Source organism: Hibiscus syriacus, unplaced genomic scaffold (genome assembly GCF_006381635.1).
Source record: "Hibiscus syriacus cultivar Baekdansim isolate YM2019G1 unplaced genomic scaffold, ASM638163v2 tig00110195_pilon, whole genome shotgun sequence".
NCBI classification, from domain to species: domain Eukaryota; kingdom Viridiplantae; phylum Streptophyta; class Magnoliopsida; order Malvales; family Malvaceae; genus Hibiscus; species Hibiscus syriacus.
In genome coordinates, this window is record NW_024062621.1 from 1,822,789 (window position 1) to 1,835,779 (window position 12,991).

Sequence of the window (12,991 nt, forward strand, 5' to 3'; positions counted from 1 at the left end):
TAAGAAATGTTAAATCTAGAGACTAATATGGATAAAAGATTCAGGGACTAAATTACAAAAAATTGTCAAGTTCATGTATCAAAAGTTACTTAACCCAAAAAAGAAAACTGCAAAACGTGTGGAATAACAGTATAACACAGATAACAAACTCGTGTTTGCAATATGGGCTGTTCAGTGAAAAGTTCAATTTTTTATTGAAAAATGTTCCTTTTGCTTTTAAGAGAGCCCACAAAGCCACTCTCCATTCACAGTGACGGCTACCAAAATTTGGAAAATTTTATGTATAAAAGAAAACAACGAAAACCCAAGAGCTCCGAGTAGGCAACTGAGCCAAAAAATACAGCAAAGAACACCCAACAGTGGAGAAAAGAAGCTTCTCCCAAATATATGTTTCTAAATGTAATCACTTTTCTTCTCTTTCTCTCAGTACCACATCTCTGATTTCTTCATATCCTTGCTGTTTTTTTGGGTTTTATATGTCTTATTTATTGTTATATTATTCAAATGTGCGAGCTTTTCTTTTCTAGTGGTGCAGATCTTGAGGCTGTGAAGGCAGTGTTCGAATCTATATAAAAAAGGTTTTTTTATATAAATTCTTTTGGGGTTTTAGGGGGTTTCAGCAATGACATCTCCTTATCCCATTCCGGTTATTGCTACTCAGGTACTTTAAAAAAACCTTTTTGTTCATTGTTTTTTCTCTTTGATTCTTTTAAAAAAATTTGTTTTTTTTAATGTATGGTTGAAATGAATATACATAAAATCTGGGTTTTTGTTGTTGTTCATTATGTTGTTGGTTTTAGGTGGGAACATATTTTGTTGGGCAATATTATCAGGTACTTAAGCAACAGCAGCACTTGGTGCACCAGTTTTATAGTGATTCCAGTACCATGGTTCGCCTTGATGGCAATAACAGGGAAACCGCCACTGGAATTCTGGTATTTCTCTAGTTTATCGTTTAATCTTCGACAAAATAAAGTTACTTTGATGCCCATTTTGTTGCATTTTTTATGGAGTATAGTCATGTGTCAATAATTGTATATCAATAAAAAGTGGTATTATGAACTTACAAATTGTAATTGATACACTTCTATGCAACCTGTGATAGGGATGGTGCTTTCATTCTTGTTTTGTGTTGTCGTCAATTATCTATGTAATATATGCGCTTAGCTATTTAAAATGTTTCTCTGTTCTCATATGCGTACTTAAATTTACTTTCATTGTTCATAACAACCAATTTTCATTCATGGTCTATTTCCCCATTTTAATGATGATTTTTATTGTTTATTTATGCATTGAATGAATGGAACTATAGGCTTATTCTTTCCTTTTTTTTCTTTTCCTGTTTTCATTCGGAAGCAAATTCATGCTCTTGTTATGTCGCTTAACATCACCGGGATTGAGATAAAGACAGCGTATTCCCTAGAATCGTGGAATGGAGGTGTTCTGGTGATGGTTTCCGGTGCAATGCAAGTGAAGGATTTCAATTCCAGGAGGAAATTTGTGCAAACATTCTTCCTTGCACCGCAAGATAAAGGCTATTTTGTTCTAAATGACATCTTTCACTACAATGAAGAGGAACAAATTCACCAACTTCCTGCCATCCTATTAGCCCAGTACAATCTTGATCTAAAACTCGATGCTTTCGTAACAAATCCTGAACCAGGTATTTCTCGTCTAATTCATAATCTGAAATTTATGGTTCCTCATCAGTGGCCGGTATGAGTTTTGGTTCTGAAATTTATTCAAATTACAAATACAATTTAATGTGGCCTTATAACTTACATTTCTTTAAATGTACTTACCATCTTAGAGAAAGTACTATTTTTATGATGGCTTTGATCTGGAATCATAGGTTGTTGATTTCAGATTTCTTTTAACATCTGATTATAAAGTGATTCTGTAATGTGTCTAAGCATTATTATTGTTCTTGATAATAAAATTTCCCTCAAAAATAGTATTGCATCGAGACTAGGATATCGTAGATGTTTTTGCTGATTGCACTAATTCTCGTCGTAGTGCCAAGCTATATGCTGGGAGGAGATATCCGTGGACAGGAACTTTTGGCTCCCGTCAATGCCAAAGAAAATGGTCTCATTGACAAGTATAGCTTCCCGGAGCAACAACTACGGCAAGATCTGGAATCTGAAAGTATCGTGGAGAACAGTTGTGTGCAAGAGTCCAATGGTTCATTTCTACATACAGTGAATACTGTCCTAGAGCATGTGCCTCCTGCTGCTGAAGAACCTGTTGGGGAACCCCAAAAGCAAACCTATGCCTCTATTGTATGTTCTACGTGTGGTGGTTAATTTTATGTAATTCATATGTTTATGCACTCACGAGTCATGAAATATGTGTATGTTGAGTTATAATATTTTCTTCTTTCCACGTTACTGATTTTTTTTTCTGTGTGATTGTCAAAGTTACGAGTTGCTAAAGGACAACCTGCATCATCTGTTGTTCCTCAGGTTTCTGTTAACATGAACACACCACCCGCTTCCGACACGGATCATGACACTAATCACACTGCTCAACAACCCGTTTTATCCTCTAATGCAGTTGAAGTGTCCAACACTGATATCGTTGATGAAATTTCACCTGCTGAATATGAAGGTAGAAAACATATGTTTAATCGTTTTACTATACGGGATGGTGGCGTGTGTGAAATGTAAATTTCGTAGAAACTCTACAGGATTTTGTTGCAAATCTCGAAACATTCATCGTGTTTGCAACTTTAGAAATTCACTTTTTGGCTAGAATTTCGAAGCTAAAATATATGTTGTTAATTTGCTGCTCGTTTTGTTTTAGGTGAAATAAAATCTGTTTATGTAAGGAACTTGCCCACTACTGTGTCTGAGTCTGAAATTATGGAGGAATTCAAGAAATTTGGCGAGATCAGTCCCGATGGAGTGGTGATCCGTAGTCGCAAGGTTAACTTTCTAGCTTCTTCCTCGGTCCGAAGATTGTTTCTTGCTTTTAATGCTAAAATATTCCATTTGTGTGCAGGATGTTAGCATTTGTTATGCATTTGTTGAATTTGAAGATACGACGAGTGTTCGTAATGCTGTCAAGGTCTGAATTTACTTCCAGAATAAATAAAACATTTCTCTCGTTTTAGTAACTTTCCGTGTTTCTGATTCTTGCTCCAATTTTCCTTCTCTGCATACATGATTCCTCTAAATTTCTCCGATTAAAATTGATCATCTTCCTGTCCTTTTTTCCATCATTCCTGCCAAGCACACTGATAGCCCTGTAACGCTTATTCTTCATATTGGACTTTAATCTCGATAGATATTATATGCTAATTTAGTCAAGTCTTATGTAGGCGGGCAGTGCTGAGGTTGCCGGACAACAAGTGTACATCGAAGAGCGGAGACCGAACAGCTATATACCGTCTCGAGGAGGGAGTATGAATATCTTTCCCTTTTCTTTTAATGGATGTAATTCTTTCCTATCGGTATATGCTTTATTGGCATCGTACAATCTCCGTATAGCTGTCTAACAGGTGGGCGGTTGTCTCACCGGGTCAGCATCTGTGTGGTATAGATATGTACACACATACATATTGTACAACCACTGTATTGCCGTGAAAATTACCGATACGATTCATTTCATAATGACATATGACATCAAGAACATCATTTTTTATATTCTTATAGTGGTGGATAAAATGTTCCTGACAGGGAGGGGTAGAGGCCGAGGGGCTATCCAATGGAAGCTTCAAGGGGACGTTTCGGCGGTCGAAGTTATGGCAGGGGCAGTTCCTACGACGGGAACAATCAAGACTACACTCTATTACGAGGAAACGGATTTTACAGGGCGACTCCTCGCCAAGATCGAGTCCTGTCCGGCATCAAGTATCTAGAAATGGACATACTTCGTAGATTCACAGCATCTTTTGTATCTTCTATTAAAGGATGGAAACTTCATACTTCAAATTTTGTTCTATCAATATTTAATTGGCAATATATTTGCAGTTTTGGGGCTCGGTTATGCTCCTTTTGTACTTTGGTACGCCGTCAAATATTTTTGTCTATTTTCCAGTATAACATTGAAGGTTTGATATTTTCTCTTTTTAGCCCCAATAATTGGCTCAGGCTCTAGCTATTTAACATAGTTTTTATTTCATATTATTTAAAAGAATTTTACTTTTAATTGGAAGTATATTGTTAACTTATCTGATATTGTGTTTGGTAGGAGTATTATTTGTTTCTCATGTTTTAATACACGAGTTGATAAAAAATTAACTTCATTTGGTAAATTTTAGCAACTATATGACCTAGATTGAAGAAAAATATTGTTTATTTTGAATATATATTATTTTCTACTTGAGGTTTTTCCGTCTTTCAACTTCAAGCTTAGATTTATATTAAGGGTGTATTTGGTTAGAGGAAAAATGACGTTTTTATCTAAATATCATCATTACAAATTAATTTTTTAAATGGCCACTTATTAAGACTAGCAGCTGTCTTATGTGACACACACACATATATAATCAAATTAAAAGAATTTTAGAAGTATAGGGACTAAAATAAAAGATTCTAAAAATTGAGATAAACAAATCGTTTAATGTGCTATTTCAAATATGATTATATTATAAAATTTTAAAAAATCATAGTCTTATGTTTGAGTATTTGATTGAGGCGAAATTCTTTTATTGCATGTAATTTTTCGAGATCTATGCGTCTTGCCAAATACATTGATAAAGAGTCTAGTGCATTTTATCATCGTTTTCGTTTCGAAAAATATCATTTTCACTTTTAATTGATCATATGACAAATTTTTAACAAAAATATATATTAAGGAACTAACATGATAAAAGAAATAAATTTTCAAGAGTTGATGTGAGAATTTTACTATAATATATGGGTCAAAATAGGTATTAAAATAATATTTATTATTCTTTTAGGAAATGATTTGTCAATAAGTAAATACCAATTAACTTGTACTTATGATATTATTAATTCAATAAAGGGATTAATTTTATAAGGATGAGAATATTTTCAAGTTTTTAATCATACTTTGACATAATTCATTTATGAGTAAACTACACGTTTAATATCTCAACTATCACTTTTATTCTGTTTGGGTCACCCAATTATTTTTTATTTCAAAATTATATTTAACATTACGGGTTGTTTCATTCTGATCGCCCACTGTCAAAATATTAATAATAAAATCATCGTATCATAAAGTAATATCATATCATCAAGTAATATCATATCATCATTTTGTTAATTTCTTTTAACCGCGGGTGATGTATCTTACTACACCACCTAGGAAGAGAGCCACCTCTCATGACTGTCGAAAAATAACAAACAACGGTTTCGTCTCTATTACCACAAATCTCGCACCATTTTTCAATTCCCTCCATTTCCTTTTCATTTCCCCCCCCTATATTTTCTCGTTGCCGATTCATTTTGCCCTGCCAGTTTTTGTCGTCGTACATGGCTTAAGTCGGCAAAGGGCCGACCTTTTATCATCAATAACGACGAAACGTCATCGGCAACATACAACTACAAAAACAGAACAGAAACACCGACTTACTAGGTTTTTGTCTTCTTTTTTAGACCAAGTTATGACTGTCTTGCCACCACCATTCCACTTATTGGAACTCAATATCATCTCCGCCCAAGATTTGCAGCCGGTATGTCGTCGGAATATGCGAACCTACGCGGTGGCTTGGGTCCATTCGAAGCGGAAACTCTCCACCCGAATCGACACCCAAGGCCACACCGATCCTACATGGAACGATAAATTCGTTTTTCGTGTTGACGACGAGTTCCTCGATAGCGAGACCTCCACTTTAATGATCGAAATCTACGCCGTGCATTGGTTCCGCGACGTCCATGTAGGGAGCGTACGAGTCATCGTTAAGAATCTTATTCCACCAGTTTCTCCGATGCGCGGCGGCCGCCAAGAACTCCCACTAGGGATGAGTTTCGTGGCGTTTCAGGTTTGAAGACCATCGGGTCGACCCCAAGGGCTTTTGAACATCGGGGTGACGTTGCTCGATAATTCGATGAGGAGCATGCCATTGTATTTTCAAATCGGGTCGTCGGCGGCGGGTTATCGACATTTGATGGGGGAAGAAGACGCGTTTCAAAGCTCTAATAATCTCAAGATTCTTTCGAGCACTAAAAGCAATGCCAATAACAATCACCGATCAAACCTGAACTTCGACGAACGAAGAGCAATTCGAGTTCGATTTTGGGAATTGAGCCTAGACAATCGATGAAAGAATCATCGATTGTCAATGGCAATCGATCGTTAATGATTTTGATATATGAAAAAACAACTACAAGGTTGATTCAAGAGGTAATTCGTTGGTCAATTATGTGTTTGAAAAAAAGTAATGGGAGAGAGATGAAATCAAGTTCGATTCTTGATGGTTCTAGAAAAAGGACAAGAATTTGGACCAATTCCGAAATTGGTCCCTCGTCATCGGAAGTGGCGGCGGCGGTGACGAGAAACATGAACCATAACAAGATGGAAGAGGTGGAGAGTTCGGTGGGAGAAGAGTGGAGTTTAGATGGAAGCATTGAAGGGCTCGAATCGAAACTAGGACGGTGGAGAACTGAGCTCCCACTGGTTTATGACCAAAGTAATGAAAAATCGAGTTTATTTTCCGATGAGGGTCCGACGCCGATGACTAAAAGGTCAAGACATTCTAGAAAACGGTCTCACAAGAACAAGAAGGGATTGTTTTCATGTTTTGGCACCATTTGTGGATGTGAGATTTCAGTTACTTGTGGCCAAATTTGTTGAATGTCGGATTATTTATTCGATGAATTTGACGTGGTTAATGATATTCAACTAATATAATAGTATTTTGTTATTTTTAAATAATAAAATAAAACATTTTAAATTAATCTAATCAAGTTTTAGATAAACAATTTTTAATCATCTAAATCTAACATAAAACTACAAATATTTTCATCTCATATACATCAGTGAAAAAAAACTATTTTACAAATTGTATCGGTATCGTGTTTTATTTAAGGTTTAAAGATATAATTTCTAAAATTTAAGATTTTGATTCTAAAAAGAAAATACACTTTATTTATTTATTTTATACAGCATATTCAGAATTTTATGATTATCAATATTTTATTAGGAGTTTAATATATATCATTATTATACCTAATACTTTAATGATTTAATACATGCAAATGATGGGTTAACTGATGAGATGGCGAAACCTAGTGTTCTAACTGCAAGTTCTAATACATCATTGGTTAACACCCCCTTGACGTGGGTACAACCCCCTACTGCCTGGGTCAAGACAAACTCGGATGGTACAGTTAGATCCAGTGATAACATAGCAGCTGCAGATGGAATTCTTCGTAACTCAGAGTCAGAGGATGAATGTATTTTCGGCTTCAAGATGTCCAATCTTTATTGCTGAACTGTGGGCTGCACACGATCTCTTAATGCATGCTTACAAGTTAGAATTCCGATACGGGTAATCTTGAGGTTACAAGAATATATATATATATATATATATATATATATATATATATTCATTCTTCAGTGGCTTCATCCGGAAGTACATGGATAGATGCGATTGTGATTGGATTACAGAAGGACAGGCATGTCCGTCGAAAGCAAAATGCAGCTACGGATAGATTGGCTGCGTTGGATCGTGGTACTTCCATTGGTGTCACTGTATTCACGGAGCCTCCGGTGGAGTTGTCTGCGGAGTATTTTGCATACGAATCTTCTTTTTATTTTTATATTAAGAAAAAAATTAATGATTTAATAATTATAGTAACATTCATTACATTTGTAATTACGAGGAGCGTATCAGTGTATTAATTATTATGAAAAAGTCAATGTGAAATGACAATTTAAGCCCGTGTCTCGTGGACATATTGCATTACAAAACAAGGAATCTTTGAGTTTTTGGCCACTTTAAATTGTCGAGTTCTTAGCATTCCAATATTGAAATGCAACTTGCTTGACTCCTGATAGATAAGAATAAGAGTCTATGTTCTATAAGTCGAGTTGAATAAAAGAATTTCGAGTTATTTGAGTTGTTGAAATTTAAATTTATATTATAACTCAAATTTTATTTAAATTTTTTTAAATCGAGTTGAATTTATAAAATTTGAGTCGAGACAAATCGTTTGAATTTCTGTTTAAATTTAATTATAAATATTTATAATATTATGATATTTTTTTTATAAGTAGTTGCGTATATTATCCAAGAAAAGCATAAACTTGTTGCATCCAAATAGGATATTCAACAAAAAAAACCTACAAATTAATACCCCAGCTAATACAAAGACTCCTATTTACATCATCCCTCTTATCAATACTCTTATGAACAAGCTTAGCTCTCACAATTCCACAAATATTGTCAAGAATTACCCGCCACTCTTTAGCAACATTCGTGAATTGCTTGCCATTCCTTTCCTCCACATAGTAAACAAGTGCATTTCTAGCTACCCTAAGGATAAAGGAGATTAGAGTTTAAATAATTTTATGATATTATTTGGTTCTAATGTAAATAATTTTTTGTAATCATATATAATACATATATCATTATAAAATTAATAAACATTAAAATAATATTATATTATTGATTAAAATAACACCATTTTGATATCATGTACGTTACGTTAATCGAGTTTTCATTTTACGTAAAAGATTAACGTGTCCAAGAGAAATTATGAAGGGGGTGCTTAGTTTATCTCATCCACAATTTTCCTATCCAAATATTGTTTCTTCATGTGATTTATTTTTTATATAAATAAAATAAAAACAACCTTATCGAGACAAGGACGACCAGTTCCAAGATTCTAGGGTCAGTATTATTACCACAATTCACAAGATTCTATCCTCAATTAAAGAAGATCAACCACTCACCCTTTTAAGAAAGCAACTATTTATCGCTTTAATACATTAGTATTTTATAAGAATATATTTAATTTTAATTTTAAAGATTAAAAAGATATAAGGCTATATTAACCTTGTGTTTACTGATTTCAGGTGTTTTTTATTTTGATCATCAAAATTGATTTTTTATTTGAATAGTATGATTGATTATAAGATAATATTTGTTCAGATTTTTTTTTGAACAATGACAACTAGATTTCATTAATAAAAATAATGGAATGAATCTGAATTATAAGACATCTAAGCATAAAGAGAAAAATGGGGACAATAATTATAAAAAAATCATACAAAAACAAAAATATTAAACTTAAAGATACAAAAAAACAAAACAAAACATTCCATTGAGAATGCACCCAACATTAAAAGAACCTAGTAACATTCATAAAAACTTATTGTCTCTATTGAACGAGAAGCTTTATGAAGTGATAGAAGAGTGATGAGTGAACCAACGTATATGACAAGCTGCTTTGCTACATAATTCTAACTATATCGGCAAATAATCGACAAATCAATTATAAAAAAATGTTGTGATGACATTTCTGCGAGCATAAAATTAAACAACCGCAAAGGTTTGCGAAAAACGTGCCAAAAGTCATAAGAAACATGCCACGAGCATAGAAAAACACTCCACAATGATAAATTTTTATTCAAAATTAAAAAAAATCAAGAAAAAAGAAAAACAAAAGACATAATATGAAAAAAATGTAACTGAAAACTAACATTAAAATTGATACCGTAGTCAAATAAATAAAAATCAAAGAGAAAAAAAGAATGCAACACAATAAGAGAAAATCTAAATTAAAAATATTAATTTAGAATTGATCATTGACAATTCACAATCTTACTAAAACTCAGTTTATAATAAAAGAAAACAAGCAAAAATTACTTTTAGATTAAATTCGAAATCGATAAAATTTAAAAATTATTTTACATAAGATTCAGTCTACTTGATATATGCACAGTGGTTTGAAAAGAAAATTATTATTATTAGAGTGAAGGATCAATCTTCATCATTTGAGTGCCTTGCTTTTAACTTTGATCTTCATCGTGATATGCATAAGCAAGACCACCGTGCCTCGTTAAATCCATGCCGGCCATTTCATCATCGGCCGAGATTCTCAAGAATCTGTACTACCTGCGCCGCCACCAGCCTCCATCTGCCGCCCACCAACAGCCCGTAGTGAGCTGGTCTGGTGGAGTAGACTTCCCTAACGTACTTCTCCGACGCGAACAAGCCCGTGAAAAGGACACCCCAAGCGCCGCATCCGCCGTGCAACTGGGCGGCCTCCAGCGGGTCGTCGAACTTCACTTTCTCGGCGAGTTTGTTGCACCCGATGAGGACTAAGGCTGCTACAAAGCCGCAAATGATTGCGGCCCATGGTTCGACCACCGAGCAGCCTGAGGTGATGGCAGCGAAGCCACCGAGTAAACCATTGCAGACGTCCGTCACGTTCCAATGCCCCGTCAGGATTCTTTTACCGAAAAGGGTGGTCAACGCCGCCGTGCATCCGGCTAAAGTGGTGGTCACCGCCGTCCTCCCCACCGCGCTCCACTGGCCATAATATTTCTCTCCAGAAGGGTAAATAATTGAGATTTTGTTGAACGAACCGGGGTCTACCCGTATGATCGAACCGGCCGATCCTCGGTCCCTCAATAAGTGCACCCCATAAACCGGCGACGCCTCCAACGACATGAGCAACGCCGGAGCCGGCGAAATCGATGACACCGCCATTAAAAAGGAAATTATTACCGTTTCGAGAAGCACTGGCCCAACCCTCACTCGCCCAGACCAATGGGAAACAACGGGGTAAACGAAACCGGTCAAAAACGATGAATATATAAGATAAGCAACGAATTGGGTTCTTTCAGCAATGGAACCACTGGTAATTCCGGCAGCCGCAATGGCAAAAGCCCAGTGATAAAGGAAGTTGCTGTAATCAAAGGAACACGAAGGGGTCGATCCCAAGGCAAAGTTATGGCGGCCAATGAAGCCATTAGAAGGTGACCCGAAGGCGAAGCCGAAAAGGTAGTAAAACAGACCTCCGGTGGGTGCATCGAGTACGTTGGTTAACATGATGTTCATGGTGTTTTTGGCTCGGACTGAGCCGGCACAAAGCATGGCAAAGCCGAGTTGCATGGAGAATACGAGGTAGGCTGAGAAGAGAAGGTAAGTGTTGTCGACGGCATAAGAGGCATCTCTGAACATGTTGCATATATAGTCGGCGGCGCCGGTGGCGTTGGCTCCAAGGAGCGGAGCTAAGTCCCCTGCACAATTAACCATTGACCTAAAATAATCTATTAAGTGTGAGGAAAGAGAAGGAAAGTTATCGGCAGAGCAAGATAAGTAAACAGTATATATATACCGGGAAATGGAATACTTTTCAGTTGGGATAATCACATTTTTAGCCCTTAAATTTTCTAAACAAATCAGTTTAGCTCTTCAACTTTTTAGATGTCTTTTGTCCTTGAACTCGTTGAACTGATATCGATTATACAAATATTAGTTATATTTTATGTAAAAATGGGAGTATAATAATTTTAGAATAAAATGGTATACCCAAAACCCTCCTAAATATGTATGAAAGTTTGATAAAAGGGAAGCGCGTTATTAATTTTCCTTTCATTGCATTTTAGTATTTATCTGCCAAATTATTAGGTGTTATCATTTTTTATTTTTTTTTAAATTGAATTTTATTTTTTATGGTAAAGTTTTGAGTTTTTTATTTAGGCAAAATGCCAGACATGTTTTCCTTTTATTGCATTTTAGTATTTGGCTGCCAAATTATTAGGATAATGGTACTGTCTGCCTTCGGTCAAGTAATTGGTACTCATATTCTGTAATCATCTTTAGGGTAAATTATCTCTTTCACCACCCATTTATACTCATATTTGTATTTTGAACATCTAACTATTATATTTTAAAAATATATCCAATATTACATTTCCTTTCTATTTTAATCACCCATCAATATGTTTCATAGTTAACTTAATAAAAATAATAATGGGACATAATGTAATAACAATTTTAGTTCTTAAAATTTATATATTGTACCGATTTGATCTTAATTTAAAATAATTCTATCAATTTTACCTTTATTAAAATTTATACATTATATTAATTTGGTCATAAAATGAGGACTTACATGTAATATCATGTGACACGACCAATATGTAATATCATGTGACACGTCCAATAAACCTTTACTAGCTAAAATAAAAAAATTCATCCTCCACCCTCCGGTCAGTAAACGTAACCTTCGGTTCACAACTTAGGTAAGGTTTTAAGTACTTGTAAAATTTTAGTGGACGAAAATAAATTATCAAAAAAAATATTTAAAATATTATCTATAATATATAATAATTTGAATTTTCAGGGGAAATTGTCTCGTCCTAATCCATCTATGACCGTCATAGACGCCAAAATAGTGAAAGCCGCCGACGGCGGAGTCCTGGCTTTGGTGGTGGAAAGATAGATGAATAAAACGAAGTCTTCCATATCTATTCTCCTTCCACTAACCGAAGCGATACCAAAACTTAGGATGTAAATCTCAATCGGTCATGAGATTCAATAGTCCATTTTACCCTCTCTTCATTGGAAGCAGAAATTTCATTAGCGTTTTCACAATTTAGAAAAAATTAAAATTTTCCTCTCCTTATCAAATAGAAAGATATATTAAAAATTTTTACCTTCATTTTTTTAATTTTTTACCTCCATTTTTACAATAATATTATTTTAAAATTTGAATTTATTTTATTTTATTGAGATTATAATATATATCATCACTACATCTAAACGAATAAAAATAAATACGGAAAATATAGTATAATTTAAATGAAAGATTATTTACGAAGGAACCTAATCATGTATGTTGCATGGGATACAACCCCAACTAAATGAAGACAAGCAAAAGCAAGGTGGTATCAAGAATTGGATAAATAAGCTATACATCATTATTATTTTACTATTTTGAGTTATCCATGGTTGATGTTCATTCATTCTTTTCTTTAATTGATTTTGTTTTGAGATTTTTTTTATTTAGTTTGAGAATATAAAATAAAATTTGTTTTTAAATATTTTTAATTGTATGATAAT

General features: G+C 34.5%; 3 pseudogenes; 2 read left to right on the forward strand and 1 right to left on the reverse strand.

Moving 5' to 3' along the window:
- Positions 1-344: 344 nt before the first annotated feature.
- Positions 345-3,896, forward strand: LOC120218322 (annotated as a pseudogene).
- Positions 3,897-5,555: 1,659 nt separating this feature from the next.
- Positions 5,556-6,765, forward strand: LOC120218101 (annotated as a pseudogene).
- Positions 6,766-9,912: 3,147 nt separating this feature from the next.
- LOC120218323 lies at positions 9,913-11,216 on the reverse strand (annotated as a pseudogene).
- Between the last annotated feature and the right edge of the window lie 1,775 nt (positions 11,217-12,991).